General features: G+C 44.7%; 1 long non-coding RNA gene across 1 annotated transcript; it reads right to left on the bottom strand.

Annotated features, from left to right (window-relative positions):
* Window positions 1-9,569: 9,569 nt before the first annotated feature.
* On the bottom strand, window positions 9,570-24,303 carry LOC117520461. Its single transcript, XR_004563657.1, has 3 exons — window positions 24,290-24,303; window positions 23,400-23,405; window positions 9,570-9,837 (listed from the first exon to the last, which is right to left on the bottom strand). It is a non-coding gene; the product is annotated as an uncharacterized LOC117520461 (long non-coding RNA).
* Window positions 24,304-25,596: the final 1,293 nt, after the last annotated feature.

The following is a 25,596-nucleotide window of genomic DNA, read 5'->3' as shown; positions in this document are numbered from 1 at the left end:
TAATCATTCTATTTTATTGATATGTGTTCCTTTTAACTGATGTGTGTTTAAGTGTGATGTTTCTGCATTATTATGTTGATGGTGAAGTATTCTGTTCATCCAAAGGATGTGTTTAAGTGACTGTTAATAATGTGTATCCATTTGAGTGTCTTAGAAGAAATAGTATGCCAAAATAGTTCATGTGTTTTAATAGTTGAATCATTTCTTTGTCTACCTTTCTCTAACACATGAAGTTTCTGTGAAATCACACACTCTGAATGGGCGGAGTTTAATGACGTAAGTCCCCTTTAAAAAGTTAGAACAGAGTCTCTCTCGCTCTCTTGGAGCACATTTCTGCCTCCCTACTCTCTTGCTTCTTTTCTTAAAATGCTTAATTTCATTTTTGGGTAAACAAGGCCCCATGCTAACTAAGCTAAACTACCACATGGCATTCATGCATTCATTCATTCATGGCTATCCTTTGATAACTTTAACAAGTTTTAAGGTTCGTCAACTGATTCAAATTTTTAAAATAATAGCGAATTTACAGAAAAGCGACTTTCCTTTTTTTGTATTTTCCAAACGCTCTTAAAGTTTTTACTTTTTTCTAAATTCACAAAGACTTTTAATCTGACTTCAACAAACTTTTTATAAGCTACCAGAAACCATTTTCAACAAACACCTTCCACCTCTGGGGTCCAGCAAGCTGATGACCTGACTGCAAGCAGCCATCTTGTCGGTAAAGCCAGCCGACACAAGCCTTTGGGATCACTCGTGGAGACCACTGAGTTAACCCCTGACCCAAGTGAGCTCACGCTGACAAAGAGCCTACATCAACGACGGATGGATGGGTCGTCTGAACCACCTCTTCAACGGGTCAGCTAAGTAACCCAGTTAAAGGTTTCAGAAAAATGGTTTTGTTGTCAATGGATGCAAAGTGGCTTCTTTTTAAACATATTCATATGTTTATTTAATAATTTTCTTAATAATAATTGGCTTCAAATTTCATCACTAAATTCTAATCAGATTTATTTACTTTAAGTCTTTAAGCTTTATCTCTCTTTCTTTCAATGTCTCATGAGTAAGCAAATTGTTTTCAAAAAATAACTTATTTAATCACTGTCCACAAAAAATGCCAGTAAACTGTTCATTCCTTGTATACTTGTAAATAAAATGTAAATACAGTATTTCTTCTGTGGTTTATTTTGTGTTCAGAAGGCAACCCTTTATCAGTCGTATCATAGAATTCATACTTTCAGACCCAAGACTAATTAATTAAATTGAGACTGATTGATTCATTTGAGACTGATAAATAAATGAATGCTTAAAGTACCTATGCTTTCAATAGGTGGTGCCCAGAGAAAATTAGATATTAAATAATAATTATTAAACCCTAAAATTGTTAATTATTTTGGTAACCCATTAAATGAGGTCTAGGCCAATTTAATTCAATTTGGGAGTTTAACAATACTTATTCACCACATATTTATCGGTGTGCCCGTGTGAAGGACCTGTAAATTCATTGCATTATTTATTGGTCCCCTGATGTGAGGCTTTAGCAAATTCAGTTCATTACACAGTTCATAATATAATCAGAAAATTCAGAAAATTTCTGCATGTAAGCGGCAAGGCCAAAAAACAACACTGAATGCCCGTGACCTTCGATCCCTCAGGCGGCACTGCATTAAAAACCAAAATCATTGTGTAAAGGATCTTAATACGTGGGCTCAGGAACACTTCAGAAAACCATTGTCAGTTAACACAGTTCGTCACTACATCTACAAGTGCAAGTTAAAACTCTACCATGTAAGGCAAAAGCCATACATCAACAACATCCAGAAACACCGCCGCCTTCTCTGGGCCTGAGCTCATTTGAAATGGGCAGACGCAAAGTGGAAAAGTGTGCTGTGGTCTAATGAGTCCACATTTCAAATTGTTTTTAGAAATCATAGATGTCGCATCCTCTGGACAAAAGAGGAAAAAGACCATCCAGATTGTTACCAGCACTAAGTTCAAAAGCCAGCATCTGTGATGGTATGGGGATGTGTTAGTGCCCATGGCATGGGCAAATTACACATCTGTGATGGCACCATCGATGCTGAAAGGTACATCCAGGTTTTGGAGCAACACATGCTGCCATCCAAACAACGTCTTTTTCAGTGACGTCCCTGCTTATTTCAGCAAGACAATGACAAGCCACATTCTGCATGTGTTACAACAGCGTGGCTTCATAGCAAAAGAGTATGGGTACTAGACTGGCCTGCCTGCAGTCCAAACCTGTCGCCCATTGAAAATGTGGCGCAAAATACGACAACGGAGACCTCGAACTGTTGAACAACTGAAGTCATACATCAAGCAAGAATAGTAAAGAATTCCACCTACAAAGCTTCAACAATTAGTGTCCTCAGTTCCCAAACGCTTATTGAGTGTTAGAAGGAAATGTGATGTAACACAGTGGTAAACATACCACTGTCCCAGCTTTTTTTGAAACGTGTTGCAGGCATCCATTTCAAAATGAGCAAATATTTGTACAAAAACAAAGTTTATCAGTTTGAAAATTAAATATCTTGTCTTTGCGGTGTATCCTGCTTATCCTTGCACACGCTGTTTGATGCACATTTTCCTCTACTCGCACCCATCTTATGTGTGTTTTTTTAAGAGCTGACGTAACGTGAATTTCTCCACTGTGCGATCAATAAAGTCTTAGCTTATCTTCAACTGAGTATAGGTTGAAGAGGATTTGCAAATCATTATATTCTGTTTTTATTTACATTTTACACATCGTCCCAACTTCATTGGAATTGGGGTTGTAGGTATGAAGGGGCCCTTAGGTCAGTCACACTTTATTCTCAGTAAATATGCTGTGAGCAAAATCATGGCAAAGAATTTCTGCGTCCAACTATGTCCCTCTTAACCCCATGCCACTTGAAGTATTTTTTTTATGTTGATGTAAATTCAGATTCTAACTTTTCAGCTACTTCACAGTCGGGCTGCACAATATGGCAAAATTAGCTGAGCTTTCAGGTTTTCTTTTTAAGAAAAACCTCATCTACACCACTCCATCAGGAAGCTGTATTTTATATTTTCAATTAAATTCATACCAAGTTGTAGAGATTTACTCTGTTTGAGTTTAAGTAAGATCATTTTAGACATTAGAAAGTGGCTGTTTACTTACCAATATACAGTAACTAGGAGTCTGTGGTTCAGCTTACGAGTTCAAATTCAAAACTGACTCAAACATTTTTCTTCTTCTCCTGAGATGGATAAGAACTTTTTGTGGAACTCAGCGCCAACAACTCTGCAGGATGGACGTAGCAGTCAATACGTGTCACTGATTGCAAAATGGCTCTTTTCAACCAGACGTGTCAACATTTGACATTTCCTGTTTCACTGTGGACTCAAAATTTGGTGCTTCCTTTTTGGGGCTCCCTGTACCATGAGGGAGCTTCACTCGTGTCAAATTATTCATGGACTAGCACCTCCCTACTTAGCTGACCTAATCAAGCCATACGTACCGGCCCGGGCTCTGCGCTATCAGAGTGCATGACTACTTTGTGCCCCTAGGGTGAATAAAAAGTCTGTGGGCCACAGAGCCTTCTCTTATCCTGCACCTGTTTTGTGGAATGATCTCTCTATGCCAATAAAACAGTCAGATTATGTAGAGACCTTCAAATCCAGACTTAAGAGGTATTTATTCTCCCTCTCATATGGCTAGCATACTGGCATATGGAACCATGCTTCCTGTCCTTTTGATTAACAATGGAACAGGTCTCAGCCTTGGGGTCTGTTTGTGTGGCTGGGAATCACCTTAGTATTTTTCTCTGCTTTAGTGTAGTTGTCCCCCTGACTGATTCTGCTCTCTGTTTTTCTGTCTGAGGTACATATAATGCTGCTTGGGACTGCAGGACTGACCGCTACAAGCAGCAGGGTGCCAGACTGCCTGTGAGATGCCAGACCTATAGCTGTGTGGTCTGTGTTTACAATGAACGTTGTCGCATGAACAGGCCCACTGACAGCCCTTACAAAAAAAAAAAAATCTACAGGTAATTCTATAGGCATGGTCTATAGGTTGCTGTAGGCTAGTCTATGGATTTTCCATAGACAAGCCCATATAGCAACCTATAGGTTCCCATAGCAAAACCTAAAATCGGCATAGGCAATTGGGGCGTTCGGCCTATAGGATTTCATAGGCGATCCTATAGGATAACTACAGACCAACAGAACACCCTATAGAATCTCTATAAGGGCCGAAGGCCAGGCTATAGCATTTCTATCAGAACCTATGGGATAGCCTATAGGATCCCTGTAAGAACCTATAAATCACCCTTACGAAAAAGTTCTGTAGGGTTCTAGAGGGGTCTTGTGCGTTTCAATAGAATACCTATAGGCATGCGACCTATAGGGGTCTTGGCCTTCGAAGACCTATAGCATTGCCAATAGAAACCTATACGCCTCTATAGACATGCCAACGTACAGAGCCACCATATTAATCAATTCATTCCACTCAAATTTAGCAGATAAACTATCTGCTAGAAAAAAAAATGCGGAATTAGAATAAAAAAAAAACAGATTGTTTTATTTTGTGTGCATATTGTTATGGAAGATTATGTTGCCACTGTATGAGCAAGGAGACATTACTTTTTGTTCACCTGTAACCATAATATATTTGAGAAGTGTGTATATACACATCACACTTATACACAAACAGATATAAAAGGCAAAGTATAAAAAAGTTACACAACATTATTGCAAATAATATCTTTTATTACAAATTCAAAATTCAAGATTATTAATCTATAAGCATGGACTATAGGTCGCTATAGGCTAGTTCATGGAATTTCCATACACAAGCCTATAGAGCAACCTATAGGCCCGCATAGCAAAACCTATAAACTGCCATTGGTGATCCGGATGTTCCCCCTACAGGATTCCATAAGTGATCCTATAGGAGGCGCTATGCAAACCTTTAGGACACCCTATTGACTCTCTATTATGGCCAAAAGGCCAACCAATAGCATTTCCATCAGAACCTATAGGATAGCCTATAATATCTCCATGTGAAACTGTAGGCCAACCAAAAGGATCCCAGTAAGAACTTATAGGCCAATTTGACAATTTCAGTTAGTAGCAAACGTGAATTGATCTTGACACTCCTCCACATATATACAAATATTTGGAATATCTGCATGTCGGGCAATATTTACAAGAAAGTCAGATGAACAGCCTAGCCTTGCATCAACAAATGATGGTCTTTGTGTAATGCTGAATGGCTTTACTAGTATGATATTTGCTTTATCACACAAACAAAAACCATCATCACTCATGCAGTCTGGTCCCTACTTAACACAGAGAAAAGTTTCAATTCTTCCATATCTTCCATATTTATACACACCATGAGTAATTGCAACATAGCAGTTGCAATGCCGAGCAGATCAAAAATAGTCACTGCTGGCATACAGCTGGTGGTGAAAAATAAATCTCATATACAATGGCAGAAGTGTGCACATTGTTACTTTTTGTGTATTGTTTATTGTGTATTTGTGAAATAAATTTTATATTTAAATGTTTAATTGTTCTGCTCTGTGTAAGCCTGATCCCGTCAGATTTCACCCATATTGGCTTCTCTTCACTGGCTCCCTGTTAATTCCAGAATAGAATTTAAAATTCTTCTTCTTACTTATAAGGTTTTGAATAATCAGGTCCCATCTTATCTTAGGGACCTCATAGTACCATATCACCCCAATAGAGTGCTTCGCTCTCAGACTGCAGGCTTACTTGTAGTTCCTAGGGTTTGTAAGAGTAGAATGGGAGGCAGAGCCTTCAGCTTTCAGGCTCCTCTGCTGTGGAACCAGCTCCCAATTCGGATTAGGGAGACAGACACCCTCTCTACTTTTAAGATTAAGCTTAAAACTTTCCTTTCTGAAAAAGCTTCTAGTTAGGGCTGGATCAGGTGACCCTGAACCATCCCTTAGTTATGCTGCTATAGACTTAGACTGCTGGGGGGTTTCCCATGATGCACCCAGTGTTTCTTTTTATTCACCTCTTTTTGCTCTGTATGCACCACTCTGCTTTTAATCATTGGTGATTGATCTCTGCTCTCTTCTACAGCATGTCTTTTTCCTGATTCTCTCCCCTCAGCCCCAACCAGTCCCAGCAGAAGACTGCCCCTCCCTGAGCCTGGTTCTGATGGAGGTTTCTTCCTGTTAAAAGGGAGTTTTTCCTTCCCACTGTCACCAAGTGCTTGCTCACAGGGGGTCGTTTTGACCATTGGGGTTTTTCTGTAATTATTGTATGGCTTTTGCCTTACAATATAAAGCGCCTTGGGGCGACTGTTTGTTGTGATTTGGTGCTATATAAATAAAATTGATTTGATTTGATCTCAGAAGCTAAGCAGAGCAGGATCTGGTTAGTACTTGGATGGGAGACCTCTCTGGAACACCAGCGGCTGCGTGTGTTTCTCCAGGTAAAACTGGAGTTGCGTCAGGAAGGGCATCCGATGTAAAACTTGCGCCAATTACTAATGTGGATCTGGCTGTATCTGCTGTGGTGACCCCAAACAAAACCGGGAGCAGCCGAAAGAACAACAACATCCTTTGTATAGTTTATGGCATTATGACTTGTAGGTGGCGTACATCTGTCTCCATGCTTACGTTCAGATGCATCAAAAGTGAAATGACCGTGGAAATGTGCGGTGCATCACACAAAAATCCTGGCTAGTGGATATACGTTTCTACAATTATTGTTCCACTGCCAACATGTAGAGGTGATGCTAGGAACAGTTAATAGTGTGAACACATGAAGTCATCAGAGTAATGTGCACACCAGAGACACACTTATGAACAATTAACACACCTAAGTGGTTGCAATTATATGGGTGGCAATAACAGCATGCACAAATTGATGGTAAAATGGCATTAACATGGTTGTGTTAAGGCCCATTTACAGGAGCAGGCCTTTGCTTCACGCAATAGCACGAACTGTGTCATGATGATCCCACCCGCTGTGTTCACAGCTGGATGCCGTTCTTTGTTCTCCCGGCTGTGCTGCATGCTGTCTTCACAGACATCTTTAACCTCTCTCTGAGTCAGGTGGTTATTCCCCCATGCCTCAAGGCAACTACCATCATCCCGGTTCCAAAGAAGTCCTCACTGTGCTCCCCCCTCCCAAGACCCCTTCCAGTTCACATATCAGTCCAATCGCTCAACCGAGGATGCCATCGCTACCACCCTCCACCCAGCCCTTACATATCTGGACAATAAAGACTCATACAGTGAGGAAAATAAGTATTTAAACACCCTGTGATTTTGCAAGTTCTCCCACTTAGAAATCATGGAGGGGTCTGAAATTTTCATCTTAGGTGCATGTCCACTGTGAGAGACATAATAATAAAAAAAAAAAACCCAAAAAAATCAGTAAGTCACAATTCATAATTTTTTTTTAATAATTTATTTGTATGTTACTGCTGCAAATAAGTATTTGAACACCTAGCAACCAACAAGAATTCTGGCTCACACAGACCTGTTAATTTTTCTTTAAGAAGCCCTCTTATTCTGCACACTTTACCTGTATTAATTGTACCTGTTTGAACTTGTTACCTGTAAAAAAGACACCTGTTCACACACTCAATCAATCACACTCCAACCTGTCCACCATAGCCAAGACCAAAGAGCTGTCTAAGGACACCAGGGACAAAACTGTAGACCTGCACAAGGCTGGGATGGACTACAGGACTGTTGTGTGGGCCGCTGAAGAGGAGGTACTGCTGGCCCACCACCACCAGATGGCGCCCTGCTTGGAGTGCGGGCTTCAAGCACGAGAGGGCGTCGGCGCCACTGGGAGTGACAGCTGTCACTCATCATCGGCACCAGCTGTCACTAATTCAACTCATCACCATCACCATAAAGGCCGGACTGCAACTCCACCTCCTCGCCGAGAAATCAGCTACCTTGGAGGTAATTTCTCTGCTACACTTAACGCTGACTAATAGTCTGAACTTCTTTGCAGCCATTTTTCTGTGGTGTTGCCTTATCTGTGGGATTGGCGTTTGGTGTGATCAGCAACGACTTCGCTTCACACCCCAACCAGATAAGTGGTTAGACAGGAGCTGCACGAGTGTGTGACTGGAGGTGGAGGTGCTCCCTCCCAAAAGAACACAGACTGTGGGATTACTGAGTGTGCGTACTCACACTCACCTGTGCTGTTTCTGTTCTCTGCCAGCAGTACCAGGTCTGACAGCTGGAGACGGTGACCACCTGGGGACCCAGGACTTGGCGGCTCCGGTGTTCTTCAGATCTGTTGGCGGTGAGGGCCGTGTGGGATCCGGCTTGGTTCTGGACGGGCGTCTCCTATCCTCAAGCCTGCCCACATGTCACCCAATGTGTAATTGACTGTAGTTCCAAACTGGTTGTTGTCTGTATTTCGTTGTGCACAATTTACAACATTAAATTGTTACTGTTTGGCTTATCCATTGCCCGTTCATTTATGCCCCCTGTTGTGGGTCTGTGTTCCTACACTTCCACAACACAGGACAACAGGCAAGCAGCTTGGTAGAAGACAGCTGTTGTGATTATTGATTAGAAAGTGGAAGAAACACAAGATGACTGTCAATCTCCCTCGGTCTGGGATTCCATGCAAGATCTCACTTTGAGGGGTAACATGATTCTGAGAAAGCTCAGAACTACACAGGAGGACCTGGTCAATGACCTGAAGAGAGCTGGGACCACAGTCACAACCTGTTTGGAAGTGACCATTATCTGATCTCACAGCAATCATATCACCAGTGATGACATAGAAAGCAGAATAAAATCAGAACTGAATCTGATCTCTGAGCACATACACAAAGGAAGGTCATAGGAAAAATACGTAAATTAAACTTGGCGTGTTCACATCAAATACTTTGATTTGCCACCATTCTCTGCCATGTTCACTTAATTTAGTTCTGTCAACCTGTCCCACATACCTCAGTTGTTTAAACATTAAACAGAATACACTGTAAAATACAACACAGTAAATTGTATATTTTATTCAATTTATTATATATTTTGTTGAATAACCATGTTATGTAGTGAGGGTTAACAAAAAAATTATATTAAGTACATATATCCAGAGGTATCAAATCCAGCTTCAGAAAGTAAAACCCTCCCATGTGTTGTTTCTACCTGTGCACCTAAAACAGGTGATCTCAATAATTAGCTCATCCACCTGCCTGAAGAGCTGAACTAATTACAATCAGCTGGTTTATCGGGAAGATGGAACAAATATGTCGCTGGACTTTTACTTTTTGAAGCTGGATTTGACACCTCTGCATATATCTCGTAATTTGTTAAAGTGTACACAGCATCACATGCAGACACACAAAAGAAAGGTCAGATTCAAGCATGGAGCTGTATATAAGAACTAGAACTAGCTGTATATAAGAACGTGTCTCAGCACTACTGCGCTGAGACGCATGCCGACAAGGAGGCGTGGCCGCCACATTCAAACCGGACAAATCAGCGGAGCCGGCACATTATTTGCCGCCGCAGTTCAATGAGTTGCTCATAGATCGCAGTCAAGAAAATGCCTGAAAGTTGCGCCTGTTGGCGATTTCCTTCCATAAGTAATTATTCTGTCTTATTTTTGTAACTCTCCGTGACTTTTGGGCGATAAACTGATGTCTTTTGCAGAGTGCCATGCACTGTGCAATGCATGAATATCATGAATATGAAGTTGTATACCATGTATCACGACTGTGCCAACACTGTTATACACTGTTTTCTTTGATTTTATGAAAACTTTATCAATAATTACCTCAAGAAAATTGTTTTAAGCTTTAAACATCGTAACAGGTCAACAATACAGGTCAGTTTGGAGGTGTTACTGTTAATTCGATTTTGTGTCGATTATCGTGAGTTGTGTCGTGTTCACATCTACGCAGCATCTTTGAATGTTTACACCATGGAGCTGTATATGACAATGCATTATGGATTATTATATGGATATGACATTTTCTACTTTTTTTACTAATAGCCCAATTTCATAGCCTTAAGAGTGTGCATATCATGAATGCTTGGTCTTGTTGGATTTGTGAGAATCTGAATCTACTGGTACCTTGTTTCCCATGTAACAATAAGAAATATACTCAAAACCTGGATTAATCTTTTTAGTCACATAGCACTACTATTATTCTGAACACTACTGTACATTTCAACAGTTCTTTTGCACTCCGGAGGAGAGTGTGTGTGTGTGTGGGGGGGGCATTATTACACATGGCACGTGCAGGTCATACCGGCAGGCGTTGCTGTGCCAGATCCATCATGAGGTTCCGTCATGCGTGCTCAAATCATTTCAGATCTTGTGTTTCCACCGTCAGAATATGTAAATTGCGGTAAGATGGTCCTCAGATTGCACATGGGCTGCCATCGGATAGGTGTCCCATTTCGATGGCACCCGGATGTTTTTGAACATGTGCATCACACTCGGGACCGCCAGCCGATTTTGACCAACTGTGTGAACTTCCGCAGATGGCTGTCAGAATGTTTTGGAACTGAAATCCGACACTTTTTGGGCAGGTGATGGTCTAGTGGTTAAGGTGTTGGGCTTGAGTCCACAAGATCATGGGTTCAAATCCCCACCTGACTGGAAAATCACTAAGGGCCCTTGGGCAAGGCCTTTAATCCCCTATTGCTCCCGGTGTGTAGTGAGCGCCTTGTATGGCAGCACCCTGACATCGGGGTGAATGTAAGGCATAATTGTAAAGAGCTTTAAGCGTCTGATGCAGATGGAAAAGCGCTATATAAATGCAGTCCATTTTCGGACGTGCGCCAAGTCGTCATTCTGATGCCATTCTGCTTGATTCTGGCTATGTGTGACGGGGGTATAAAATGTGCATATGCTTGAAGAAACACTGCACAAGAACAATTTGAATACGTGATTATTCATCATATACTTGGCAGGTGGATAGCTTAAACCTCAGCGATATAAACAGGACATGCCAACGAATAAACACTCCCATCACCACCAGCTCTCCACACATTAAATAAATTTAAACACCTTAATGTTGAGTTGCTGTTGTATTAAACTGCATTTTCTACACAAACTCCTTTCATGTTTTCACATTTCATTTGCTTCATATTTAAAACTGAATAGTTAAAAATGAGTGGACACACATTTTATTGACATTTGTGAATTTGTGCAGCTTGGTCAACAGGCATATTTTGACGAATGAATTCTAAATCTTCTTTGGCAAAATCATATCTTAAACAAAAATAGCATTTCCATTGCTTTAAAACAAAAGATCCACACTCGATTAGCATTAGCATAATGCTAAGTTTAGGATAGTGCTACTGACTGATTGACTGATTTGGCAAAATACATTATATGCTATAACAGTGACAATATACACACATATACTTGCCAAGGATAGCATGAAAAAGCAGTTATTTCCATTGTGCTCACATGTTTTCTTCAGCAAGCACCTGGTCTTAACTCACCAAGATGAGGTATCAGCACGAAAACGGCTAGGGCCAACGCCACACGGCTTCTCCAGCTCATGCTTCCATCAACAAAACAACTAAAATCACTTAGCATTGGACCATCTGCAGCCTGTCTTGTTCATTCTCAGAGTGCAAAAAGACAGATAAACTCATGCCTGTTTCAGTCTTCTGCTTGGAAGGTGGGACTAATATCACTTTTAACAAAAGAGAAGATCATTATCACCCAATGTGACTGTGAACACAGGAAAATAAAATTAGAGAGGATCACACTTCCTCTTTTCAAAATACATGTTTTTCAAAATAAATTTGCACAAACACATCAACACAAATAAAAGAGAAAAGGGGTAATTTTCTCTCTTGGGTTACCATGACATGATTTTTTTTTTCTTAAAGGCAGTTTCAGGGTAGAGACTCCAGCTCTCCCATGACCATTAATTGGAATGGGCGGGTATAAAAAAATGAATGAATTTCAGGGTCACCCTCCATTGACATTCCAGCTTTTGTGCATAGCATGAGGTCATCAACCGACATCAGATGAATTGAAACCCCTTGAAATGTCGGTCTAAAGTAAATATCGCCTGAAATAGCTACATTAACTCAGTTTATTAGCTTTCATGTATTGGTCCATGAGTTGGGTAATCTTTTGTGTCTATAGATGTGCCTTTTATCATTTTTAAAAGCTTCATATTTGTTATTAAATAAATATGAAGACATGCTGTGGACTAATTTCTGCAAGAAATGTATCTGCGTAAAAAAAAGCACAGTGGAGTGTGACCTTTGACATGCCCATAAGAGAATACCAGCAGCATCTGTAACCCCGTGTTGCTGACCAAACGGTCCCCCGTAAAAATGAGTCCCCCCTGCCTTCACTGCACATGCATCATTTCAGACAATCAGCAGCAATTCACTGATTGCCATCTTGTTTCTGCTTAAAACTACACTCCAGTCATCATCTACAGTGGGGTAATAAAGCATTTAGTCAGCTCCTGATTGTGCAAGTTACTCTACTTAGAAAGATGAGAGAGGTCTGTAATTTTCATCATCCGTACACTTCAACTATGAGAAACAAAATGAGAGAAAAAAAAAATCCAGGAAATAACATTGTAGGATTTTTAAAGAATTTATTCGTAAGTTATGGTGGAAAATAAGTATTTGGTCAATAACAAAAGTTCAACTCAATACTTTATAACATAATCTTTGTTGGCAATGATAGAGGTCAAACATTTCCTATAAGTCTTCACCAGGTTTGCACACACTGTAGCTGGTATTTTGGCCCATTCCTAAACCCAGATCTGCTCTAGAGAGCAGTGATGTTTTGGGGCTGTCGCTGGGCAACATGGACTTTCAACTCTCTCAACAAATTGTTTATGGGGTTGAGGTCTGGAGACTGGCTTGGCCACTCCAGGACCTTGAAATGCTGTTTATCGAGCCACTCCTTCGTTGCTGAGCGGTGTGTTTGGGATCATTGTCATGCTGGAAGACCCAGCCACGTTGCATCTTCAATGCTATCAACGATGGAAGGAGGTTTTTGCTTAAAATCTCACGATACATGGTCCCATTCATTCTTCCCTTAGCACAGATCAGTCATCCTGTCCACTTTGCAGAAAAACAGCCCCAAATCATGATGTTTCCAACCCCATGCTTCACAGTAGATATGGTGTTCTTGGAATGCAACTCAGCATTCTTCTTCCTCCAAACACGACTAGTTAAGTTTTTACCAGAAAGTTCTATTTTGGTTTCATCTGAACACATGATATTCTCCCAATCCTCTTCTGGATCATCCATATGCTTTCTGGCAAACTTCAGACGGGCCTGGACATGTACTGGCTTAAGCAGGGGGACACACCTGGCACTGTAGGATTTGAGTCCCTCTCTGCGTAGTGTGTAGCCTTTGTTACTTTGGTCCCAGCTCTCTGCAGGTCATTCATCAGGTCCCTCTGTGTAGTTCTGGGATTTTTGCTCACCGTTCTCATGATCTTTTTGACCACATGGGATGAGATCTTGCGTGGACCAACAGATTGAGGGAGATTATCAATGGTCTTGTATGACTTCCATTTTCTTACAATTGCTCCCACAGTTGATTTATTCACACCAACCTGCTTGACTATTATAGATTCACTCTTCCCAGCCAGGTGTACATCTACAATGTTCTTCCTGGTGTCCTTCAACAGCTCTTTGGTCTTGGCCATGGTTGAGTTTGGAGTCTGACTGTTTGAGGCTGTGGACAGGTGTCTTTTATACAGATAACAAGTTCAAACAGGTGCCATTAATACAAGTAACGAGTGGAAGACAGAAGAGCTTCTTAAAGAAGAAGTTACAGGTTTCTGAGAGCCAGAAATCTTGCTTGTTTGTGGGTGACCAAATGCTTATTTTCCACCATAATTTACAAATAAATTCTTTAAAAATCCTACAATTTGATTTTCTGGATTTTTTTCTCATTTTGTCTTTCATAGTTGAAGTGTACCTATGATGAAAATTACAGACCTCTCATATTTCTAAATAGGAGAACTTGCACAATCAGGGGCTGCCTAAAAACTTTTTTGCCCCACTGTATCTCAATGACAGATATCGGAAGCTTTTATACAACAATAATTTCCACATAAATTCAGCATTATTTCATGATAAAAGATGGGGAAACAATGTGAGCATGACAGCAGGATGTCTGGCTCTCTGAGTCTGACTCTCTATACCCAAAGCAATCAAAGGAAATAATGTGATTATTAACCATCAGATGACAAAGTAAAACGAGGCAATACTCAGTGAACTGCTGCTGGCACTCTGAAATGACACATGCGCATTGAAGGCAGAGGGGACTGCCTCCCTCAAGGCCATAGTAATAGATGGTTGCTAAGAACACACCTGAAGAGGGGAAGAAAACAAAAGCCTGAATGACAGACTGAAAAAGACCTGTTGTTTTATTCATCCTGATACCCTCATTCAAAATTAATCCAATAATTGTCTTTCCCAAAAGTACTGATGTCTCAAACTGAAAAGACTGGTGTTACACTTTTGACCTGAGTCCTGGTTCCACCTGGGGATATCTGCTGAAACATTCCCCATCAGCAGCTGACACACGATGGTGTCCGACGATGGGGTTGTCTGCAGCCTCCTGTGGGCTTCCCCCCACCCGCTGCCTTGCCCTCCTCATAATTAAGCATCAAGGTTTACTTGCTCTGATGACCAATGATGATATGTACATTGATTATCAGTATATATTGTTGTTTGGGACAATATGTGCCGGCGACATTCTGTGCCAGTGCCGCTGAACATGGCATATATCATTGTGGTGACAATGGGCCTCATGTCTCAATGTTGCGTCCGGCGATATTTGAGCGTATATGGGGTGTACACCAAAATGGCTGTGCTACTTGGCGTTTATCAATGTGGTCGTTGGTGTATGCAGCGCTGAAAATATACACCAAGTCGAGAGGTGGTGTAAATCATACACCAAAATGAACCAGCACTGGAATCCACATAAAAATGAAAATGATCAACATGATAAACAGTGCCATTATACAAATCAAAGCATATGTTACATAAATAACACTTTCTTGATTATACTACATAATAATTAATACAAATCCCGCTTTTGCGGGATTGTTGGTCTATGGAGCACGATCCGTGGCCACAGCGCTGACCACAAAGAAAGCGCTGTTTGCCTTTTTCTCCTGACTTCGAGCCTGGAGCCAGAGCAGCGCTGAGCTTAACTTTATGTGGTGTGATCATTTTAGACAATGAAATTGATAATTACAACTGTAGTGTTGTCATTCCCTTCGCCCGTGCTGCAATCAGGTTTTGTTTTCTCCATTTGTTTAACATAAAATAAATAAAGAAATACATTTAAAAAATAAAGAAATCTGAAAAATAAGGCATGTCTTACTAATTGAGGTAGCAAATATCCACGTCAAAAATTATTGACATGTGAAAAGAGAATAACAGTTTTTTGATTATACTACAAAACAATACGACGGCCGCTTTTGACTCTCTATTGGCACGCATCATGATTGGTGAAGTTCTTTTTCTTTGCCATCTTCCTGGCTTCCATGTTGTGAAATGAGGGTGTGTCTGAAGCGGAGTCTGAATATTTATGGGTGTGTTCATTATAATTACGATTGTTTTCACCCGCCGCATTTATCAAGGTCACGTCGGGCGTACGCCGGAAATGGGCAGGTGCGCACTGCTTGATACATGTCACGGCAACTTTGGTGTACTTCAAATTTACACCGGAAATTTACGATACATGAGGCCCAGTATATGCACTGTGACAATATATGCCATAACAAGGCTCTTTACAACAGGAATGAAGTATTATACATTGTGGTGTCTTTTAAATTTTCCTGTCCACTAATATGTGTGTGCGACTTTCCATGTGCTCACACTGTGTTTGAGCGTGTGGACATGAGCATGCACAAAACCGTTGCCGTGGTATCTTGCATGCCTATCCATCCGACAGCAGGTGGAATGTTTTGTGGCTCCCCATTTTGTTTTTGGTTCGCGGATTTTCTTCCGGTTACTGCGTCTTTTGTATGGCGCCATTACTGTAGCAAAAGTATTTGCAAATGTGTATTTCGACCTGTGTGTATGTAACCAGATCCACAAATGTGTAAAACAGTCTGACAAAAGTCTGAAGTGTTAAATTGTCTGCTTTTTGTGAGCAAATAGGAGACATTTCTGGGATTATTAAAAATCATAGAGGGATATTCTTTGCAAACTTAATACCCATTACTACATTGGATGACGTTGAAATTGAGGATGGCCCATTGGCTTTACAGCAATATCAAATATTTTGTGTCTGCTACCTACGAATCGTGTGGAATGTCTCAAACCTAAACCTACTTCCAGGTACTGTTGTGTGGGCCGCTGAAGAGGAGGTACTGCTGGCCCACCACCACCAGAGGGCGCTGGCGCTCTGCCTGGAGTGCGGGCTCCAGGCACCAGAGGGCGCTGCCGCCTCACAGGAGCAGCCAAGGTGACAGCCGTCACCTATCAACTGAGACAGCTGACATCCATCAGCGGAGGGGTATATCAGCTGGACGGCATCTCCACCTCATTGCCGAGATATCGCTCTACCAAGGAGGTAACGAACTCAGCCAGCCATACGGATTAATACCTTGTTGCTTGTGTGTAAAACAACTGAAGACTGAGAAGGACGTATTTGGATAAGTACTCTTATTCCTACATTACAGTGTTGTGTCTGATTAGAGGTGGAGGTGGTGTTTTCCACCCCACGTGTTGTTGGGTGCAGCCGCACCCACATCTGACTGTTTCTGTTCCTCGCCAGCAGTACCGGATCCGACGAGCGGAGGCAGTGACCACCTGGGAGTTCGGGACTTGGCGGCTCCAGTATTCCCGGGGTTCGGTGGCGGAGGAAATCGGGTGGTTCCGGTTCGACTTGGACAGACGTCTCCTATCGTCGAGCCTGCCCACACGACACCGTTGGAATTTGACTTGTGACCGAAATTGTAATTTGTTGTGTTTGTTGTGCGTTTTCACAACAGTAAAGCTTTGTTATTTGACTTTCTTCATTGTCCGTTCATTTGCGCCCCCTGTTGTGGGCCCGTGTACTTACACTTTCCCAACAGGATATCTCGGCCAGCGTCATGGATCCCGAGGGGCGTCAACCGGCTGTTGAACGGCCAATGGAAGAACAGGGCGCACAGGCGTCCACAGGAGGGGTGATCGGTGAGTTGCAGCGGATCCTCACCGCTTTCACGACTCGGTTGGATTTGATGACCGAGCAGAACGTCCTCCTGAACTGCAGGGTGGAGGCTCTCGCCACGCAGGTGGAAGCGCGCCCTCCGGGCGCCGCTGCGGCTCTCCCTCCCGTCGACCCTGTGCGTAACACTGGTCGTTCAACGACCCCTCCCACCTTCCCCTGAAGCATACATAAGCCCCCCAGAGCCGTACGGAGGCTGTGTGGAGACGTGCGCGGATTTCCTTATGCAGTGTTCGCTCGTCTTCGCACAGCGTCCCGTCATGTACGCGACCGACGCTAGCAAAGTAGCTTATGTGATAAATCTGCTTTGTGGTGAGGCACGCGCTTGGGCTACAGCGCTCTGAGAGCAAAATTCACGGCTCCTTCAGACATATGATGGGTTTGTGAGGGAGTTCAGAACAGTGTTCGATCACCCTAATAGAGGAGAGACCACTTCAGCCGTGCTGCTGTCAATGAGACAGGGGTGCCGGAGCGCAGCTGCCTATGCAGTCGACTTCCGCATCACGGCTGCGAGGTCCGGCTGGAATAGCACTGCCCTCCGCGCCGCCTTTGTAAACGGACTGTCGTTGGTCCTCAAGGAGCACCTGGTGGCTAAGGACGAACCGCAGGATTTAGATGGGCTCATCGATCTTGTCATACGATTAGACAATCGGTTAGAAGAGCGCCGTCGGGAACGAGACGAAGGGCGTGGCCGGGCACGCGTCGTCCCTCTCCCTTCCGGTTCCGACCGCGTTCCGCCCTCCCCACGCTCCACGGCCCCTGCGCTCCGTGCGGTTACAGCCCCCCCTGCTGACAAAGCTATGGACACGAGTAGGGCAACATTTAGGGCACCGGTTACACAAAGGAGGCTGGCCCACGGGGCGTGTTTTGTTTGTGGCTCGATTGAGCATCAATTAAGAGACTGCCCCGAGCGGTTAAACACCAACGCCTGCCCCTAGAAACTGGGCTAGGGGTGGGCCGAGACATTCACGTGGGACACACCCACATCGCCACACGACTCCCAGTTACCATCCTGTATGAGGATTTAACCCTGAAGGCCCCAGCACTGGTGGACACGGGTTCAGAAGGGAATTTGCTAGACAGCAAATGGGCCAGGGAGATAGGGTTCCCTCTGGTGGCGCTTACCTCGCCTGTGCAGGTACGGGCGCTAGATGGCTCCCTACTCCCTCCAATCACTCACAAGACACCACCAGTAACTCTGGTGGTGTCGGGGAATCACCGGGAGGAGATCGAGTTTTTTGTGACTCCGGCCACCTCCCGTGTGATTTTAGGGTTCCCTTGGATGTTGAAACACAATCCCCGGATCGATTGGCCGTCCGGGGTAGTGGTTCAGTGGAGCGAGACCTGCCATCGGGTATGTTTAGGTTCCTCGGTTCCTCCCGGTTCCCAGGCCAGGGAGGAGGTCAGAGCCCCGCCCAATCTAGGGACGGTTCCGGTGCAGTACCATGACCTTGCGGAGGTGTTTAGCAAGGATCTGGCGCTCACCCTTCCCCCGCACCGCCCGTATGATTGTGCCATTGATTTGGTTCCAGGTGTTGAGTTCCCGTCCAGTAGGCTGTACAACCTCTCACGACCTGAACACGAATCAATGGAGACCTACATCCGGGACTCTTTGGCTGCCGGGTTGATCCGGAATTCCACCTCCCCGATGGGTGCGGGTTTCTTTTTTGTGGGGAAAAAGGATGGCGGATTACGTCCATGCATCGATTACAGGGGGCTGAACGAAATCACGGTTCGTAACCGATACCCCTTACCCTTGTTGGATTCGGTGTTCACGCCCCTGCATGGAGCTAAGATATTCACCAAGCTTGATCTTAGGAATGCGTATCACCTGGTTCGGATCCGGAAGGGAGACGAGTGGAAGACGGCACTTAACACCCCGTTAGGTCATTTTGAGTACCTGGTCATGCCGTTCGGTCTTACAAACGCTCCCGCGACGTTCCAAGCATTGGTTAATGATGTCTTGCGGGACTTCCTGCACCGATTCGTCTTCGTATATCTTGATGACATACTCATCTTTTCTCCGGATCCTGAGACCCATGTTCGACATGTACGTCAGGTCCTGCAGCGGTTATTGGAGAACCGGCTGTTTGTTAAGGGCGAGAAGTGTGAGTTTCACCGCACCTCTTTGTCCTTCCTGGGGTTCATCATCTCCCCCAACTCCGTCGCTCCTGATCCGGCCAAGGTTGCGGCGGTGAGAGACTGGCCCCAACCCACAAGCCGTAGGAAGCTGCAACAGTTCCTAGGCTTTGCTAATTTCTATAGGAGGTTCATTAAGGGCTACAGTCAGGTAGTTAGCCCCCTGACAGCCGTGACCTCGCCAAAAGTTCCCTTCACCTGGTCGGATCGTTGCGATGCCGCGTTCAAGGAGTTGAAACGGCGCTTCTCGTCTGCACCCGTTCTGGTGCAGCCCGATCCTAGTCGCCAGTTAGTGGTTGAAGTGGACACCTCGGACTCAGGGATAGGAGCCGTGCTGTCCCAGAGCGGGAAGACCGATAAGGTCCTTCACCCGTGTGCCTATTTTTCCCGCAGGTTGACCCCGGCCGAACGGAACTATGACGTCGGCAATCGAGAACTCCTTGCGGTGAAAGAGGCTCTTGAGGAGTGGAGACATCTGTTGGAGGGAACGTCCGTGCCATTCACGGTTTTCACTGACCACCGGAACCTGGAGTATATCAGGACCGCCAAGCGGCTGAATCCCAGGCAAGCCCGCTGGTCACTGTTCTTCGGCCATTTTGACTTCCGGATCACCTACCGTCCCGGGACCAAAAATCAAAGATCGGATGCTTTGTCCCGGGTACATGAAGACGAAGTCAGAACGGAGTCGTCGGATCCCCCGGATCCCATCATCCCGGAGTCCACTATCGTGGCCACCCTCACCTGGGATGTGGAGAAGACCGTCCGGGAGGCCCTGGCACGAAACCCGGACCCCGGAACCGGGCCGAAGAATAGGCTCTACGTCCCACCAGAAGCAAGGGCTGCGGTCCTGGACTTCTGTCACGGTTCTAAGCTCTCCTGTCATCCTGGGGTGCGAAGAACCGTGGCAGTCGTCCGGCAGCGCTTCTGCTGGGCATCCCTGGAGACCGACGTCCGGGATTATATCCAGGCCTGTACCACCTGCGCCAGGGGCAAAGCCGACCACCGCAAGTCCTCAGGATTGCTACAGCCGCTGCCCGTACCTCATCGCCCCTGGTCTCACATCGGCCTGGATTTTGTCACGGGCCTCCCGCCGTCCCAGGGAAACACCGTCATCCTCACGATAGTGGACCGATTCTCCAAGGTGGCCCACTTCGTGGCCCTCCCGAAGCTCCCAATGGCCCAGGAGACAGCGGACCTCCTGGTCCACCACGTCGTCCGGCTGCATGGGATACCATCAGACATCGTCTCCGATCGTGGTCCCCAGTTCTCCTCGCACGTCTGGAGGAGCTTTTGCCGGGAACTGGGGGCCATGGTCAGTCTCTCGTCCGGGTATCACCCCCAAACCAACGGGCAAGCAGAACGGGCCAATCAAGAGATGGAGCAGACACTACGTTGTGTGACAGCCGCGCACCCGGTGGCCTGGAGTACTCATCTGGCCTGGATCAAGTACGCCCACAACAGTCAAGTGTCATCAGCCACCGGCCTCTCCCCTTTTGAGGTGTGTTTGGGGTATCAGCCCCCATTGTTTCCGGTGGTTGGGGGAGAGGTCGGTGTGCCCTCGGTCCAGGCCCACCTGCGGAAGTGCCGTCGGGTGTGGCGTGCCGCCCGTTCTGCTTTGTTGAGGGCCCGGACGAGGGCGAAGACCCATGCAGACCGGCGGCGGACCCCGGCCCCTACGTATCACCCCGGGCAGGAAGTGTGGTTGTCCACCAAGGACATTCCACTGCAAGTGGCCTCCCCGAAATTAAAAGACCGATACATAGGACCGTACAAGATCCTCAAAATCGTCAATCCCGCCGCAGTGAGGCTTCAGCTTCCAGCCTCACTGCGGATCCATCCCGTGTTCCATGTGTCAAAACTCAAACCGCATCACACCTCGCCCCTCTGTACTCCCGGTCCGGCGCCACCTCCTGCCCGGATCATCGATGGCGAGCCGGCTTGGACTGTGCGCCGGCTTCTGGATGTTTGACGGATGGGCCGGGGCTTTCAATACCTGGTGGACTGGGAGGGGTACGGCCCCGAAGAACGCTCCTGGGTAAAGAAGAGCTTCATCCTGGACCCGGCCCTCCTGGCCGACTTCTACCGCCGCCACCCGGACAAGCCCGGTCGGGCGCCAGGAGGCGCCCGTTGAGGGGGGGGTCCTGTTGTGTGGGCCGCTGAAGAGGAGGTACTGCTGGCCCACCACCACCAGAGGGCGCCCTGCCTGGAGTGCGGGCTCCAGGCACCAGAGGGCGCTGCCGCCTCACAGGAGCAGCCAAGGTGACAGCCGTGACCTATCAACTGAGACAGCTGACATCCATCAGCGGAGGGGTATATCAGCTGGACGACATCTCCACCTCATTGCCGAGATATCGCTCTACCAAGGAGGTAACGAACTCAGCCAGCCATACGGATTAATACCTTGTTGCTTGTGTGTAAAACAACTGAAGACTGAGAAGGACGTATTTGGATAAGTACTCTTATTCCTACATTACAGTGTTGTGTCTGATTAGAGGTGGAGGTGGTGTTTTCCACCTCACGTGTTGTTGGGTGCAGCCGCACCCACATCTGACTGTTTCTGTTCCTCGCCAGCAGTACCGGATCCGACGAGCGGAGGCAGTGACCACCTGGGAGTTCGGGACTTGGCGGCTCCAGTATTCCCGGGGTTCGGTGGCGGAGGAAATCGGGTGGTTCCGGTTCGACTTGGACAGACGTCTCCTATCGTCGAGCCTGCCCACACGACACCGTTGGAATTCGACTTGTGACCGAAATTGTAATTTGTTGTGTTTGTTGTGCGTGTTCACAACAGGCACCTTATATATGCTACTCTGGAACCACCAATAAATCCAAACTGTCCAACTGTCAACCCCACAGCAGTCCTTAATCTGGGTCTCATTAACATAAGATCACTGTCCTCAAAATCATTGTTGATTAATGATCTAATTATGGGTCATCACTTAGATATGATTGGGTTATGTGAAACCTGGCTTAAACCTACAGCTGTCCTCCCCTTAAATGAGGCCTGCCCACCGGCATACACATTTAGTCATGTCCCTTGTGATACGAAGCAAGGCGGGGGTGTTGCTCTTATTTATATATCTAGGTTTAGCTTATTAGCTGTTGGGGGACACAAATATAACACATTTATGTCCATCGTTGGCCAGATTGATCTATCAGGTCTAGTTGACAGGTTAGGCTGGATGCAAATGCAGGACTCAGACAACAAGCTCTGTAAGTAAAAACAGTTTACTGAAACAGTAAACGGGGTCCTTGTCAGTGAGGCAGTCTTCACTGTGTCACTTTTTGGTCTTGTCACTCAACAACAAAAACATCAGGCAAAAAGCGTTGTCGAGGATACAGGCAGGGAGTCCTAACACACTTGAGGGAAGCAGGACGAGAATACATAAAACAGAGCTGGAGAGAAGGCACTAGGCACATCAATCTGGCGAGGGAGCAAGGCAAAATGAGGAGCTTATATACACCCAGTGTGCGTGGAACGCTCCCGAATGAGGGTGTGGCCAGAGACAGCGAAAGACCCACCACCAAGAGCCAGCAGAGATATACAAGAGAGAAAGGGCCAGACAGACCCAAACAGGAAAAACCCCAGCAGGAGACTTAACAAAACAGAAAGTAACTGAACAAACACATCAAAGCAAAGAAATAAAAGCAGACAAAACTCAAATCCTGACGGTATGTTGCTATGGTTTTTACTCTTTTAAATTCATTTTATTAGGAAATGGAGTGGGCGGCGGTCTCAACATTATCTAAATTCTGGGTCTTTTAATGAAGCTTGGGGCTAGTGGCTGGTGATCACCTTAGTAGTTCTTTTGTTCTTCTTGTTCCTTAATGCTGACAAATTATACTGTATTTGTTGTCTTTCTGATGCCTGATTCTGTTTTTGATTCTCTCTGTTTGAGGTGCGTCTCCATCCAGAGATGGTGTGGTATCTGTTTCTGAAACCCTCCTGTCCTGTGCACCGGCAACATTTTCTGTATATTCGTTTTGTGAATTGTTTTGTAATTTGTTTCGGTAGCATGGCCCAAGCAGAGTGTCACTCCTTTGAGTCTGGTCTGCTTGAGGTTTCTTCCTCAGAGGGAGATTTTCCTGACCACTGTCGCCTGTCTGCTTGCTCTGGGGGTTGGTAAGGTTAGACCTTACTTCTGTTTGGGCCTTGAGGCAACATTGTTGCCATGCTGTTTCATAATTTAGACATCAAAAGCACCTTCGGATATAATTTTAGGAAGCTCTAAGAAACTTCAACAAAGGATTTCAATCTGCAGAATAAGAACACATTTATTTATCAGTATATTTTACCCATATTGCATTGCATCCAACTTGAAGTGGTGGCCAGGCTTAAAACGGGAGGGGTGACCGATATCGTTGGTGCTTGCCTCCCCTGGTGGTGTGAAGCTGAATAGCCACGGTGGCAGAGACAAGTCTCCACACACATGGAAATCGCTGCATGCATTTACAGATCTAACGCAGCAGGAGTGTATCAAAAGTCACATGTAAGAGCACAGGCAATACACACGCAGAATTTTTTTAACACATTTGTGGATCTGGTTACATACACACAAATCAAAGCACACACTCCACATGATCCTCAGTTAAATATTTTACTTCAAAAATAAACTAGTAATTGGTACAAAATTATCCACAAAGAGAAAATAAAAAAGATTGGGAAAGATAAAGATAGAGAGGTCAAAACCTGTGCAGCTCCACTCTGTGCTGCCTGACCGAAAAACCGACCACACGCCTACAGATGAGCCTGTGCTTGGCTGCAATTAAATGTGCATGACCACTTAAAGCCACAAGGGGCGCTACAAAATCACACATAAGGAATATTTATGAACTCTAAAAATATGAGTTATACACACACATTTGACATATAATTAATTAAATATGATTTTATAACTCGCTGTAAATAGTCCTTATTTTAAACAATTAGCAGAGTAAACCTAAATCACCATGAACTTAAATAATTGTCCAAATATTGATGAACTCAAATTGCATTTATGCTCCTACAACTTGAACAAGGAGAACAGAGGAATGAATCTTAGCCATCACACAGGAAGAGATGCACACAACTAAATGAGCAAGGCAGGGGGATGACAGCTCACACACACAGCAGGGGACCATCCAAACAGCTGACTGACAGACAGGGGAAGAGACAGTAAAGTACCAACCCACACAATAACACATAAACACACCCATATGACACACAACAGCCTCAATCACAAACTGAGACAGTACACTTTTCCGACAGAAAAAAAAATTCACACCTTCTGCAGTTTTTCAAATAGCTTGAATTTGGGATAATTACAAACCTTTGTCAATGACAAACCCAGATTTGAACCTGAACATGTCACCCAAACCACAAACTCCTATTGACACCAAAGTTATCTAGGAAAGGAGGACCACAGGATGAATATAATAATGTGTTTGGAATACTGAAAATTATCACTTGTGGATAATTTTACCTTGAAAAGGGCACCACCTAGTTCTAAGTATAGGTACTTTTAGTTTAAACATTCATTAATTGATTAGTCTCAATTTAATTACTCAGTCTCAGTTTCTAAAGGATAAGCTCCGCAGGTCAAATCTGACACCCTCTGTAAAACCATACAAAAATCACAGACAACTTCACACATTTAACATACTTATTTAACTCTGGCAGGAGTTAAATAACAGGAAGTATCACAGTGAGCAATTTAATGATGACATTCAATGAGCAATGATTATATGATGTTCAGAAAATTTGGTTTCGTAGCGGGAGTTTTAGGAGTTAAAAATGTCTTAATTTAACAGGTAATTTACTTTGGTATTTATTGAGAGAAGATTAATGATTTTGAATAGAGTTAAATAAAACCACTCTGTTTATCTGACAACATAGCCCGGTCTTACTTTGCGCAGTGAAGCGGGTCTCCGTGAGGTCCGATGCTGGACGCCGTCTGGTTCAGTCGACGCTCCGTCTGCCACACAGCTTCGTCAGGGACCTTGAGAAAGAGGCTCTGCCGGTCCGACCCGCTTGGTTTTGTCAGTGGCGGGGATGATTTCTGTTGTTGTGCTGTGATTTCGCGGTGGCACTTCAAGTCGCTGTTGAACGTCTCAGCTGACCTGGATGTTTTTCTCTGCAGCGCTCTGGAGTCTGGCTCGTCAGAATAAAGGTTTAAGCATCTTTATTCTCTATCAAAAATTCATCTTTCGTCGTCGTCTTTTTGGAAGCTTTGTCAAATCAAAGCTCAATGTAAAAATAGCTGACTTTAGAACCCACCCAGAAACTGAACATTCTTTGAATGTTCATTGAAC

The sequence above is a fragment of the Thalassophryne amazonica genome, chromosome 1 (genome assembly GCF_902500255.1).
Source record: "Thalassophryne amazonica chromosome 1, fThaAma1.1, whole genome shotgun sequence".
Classification (NCBI taxonomy): Eukaryota; Metazoa; Chordata; class Actinopteri; order Batrachoidiformes; family Batrachoididae; genus Thalassophryne; species Thalassophryne amazonica.
The sequence above is the reverse complement of the archived record's forward strand: the minus strand, read 5'-3'. Positions and strand labels throughout refer to the sequence as shown.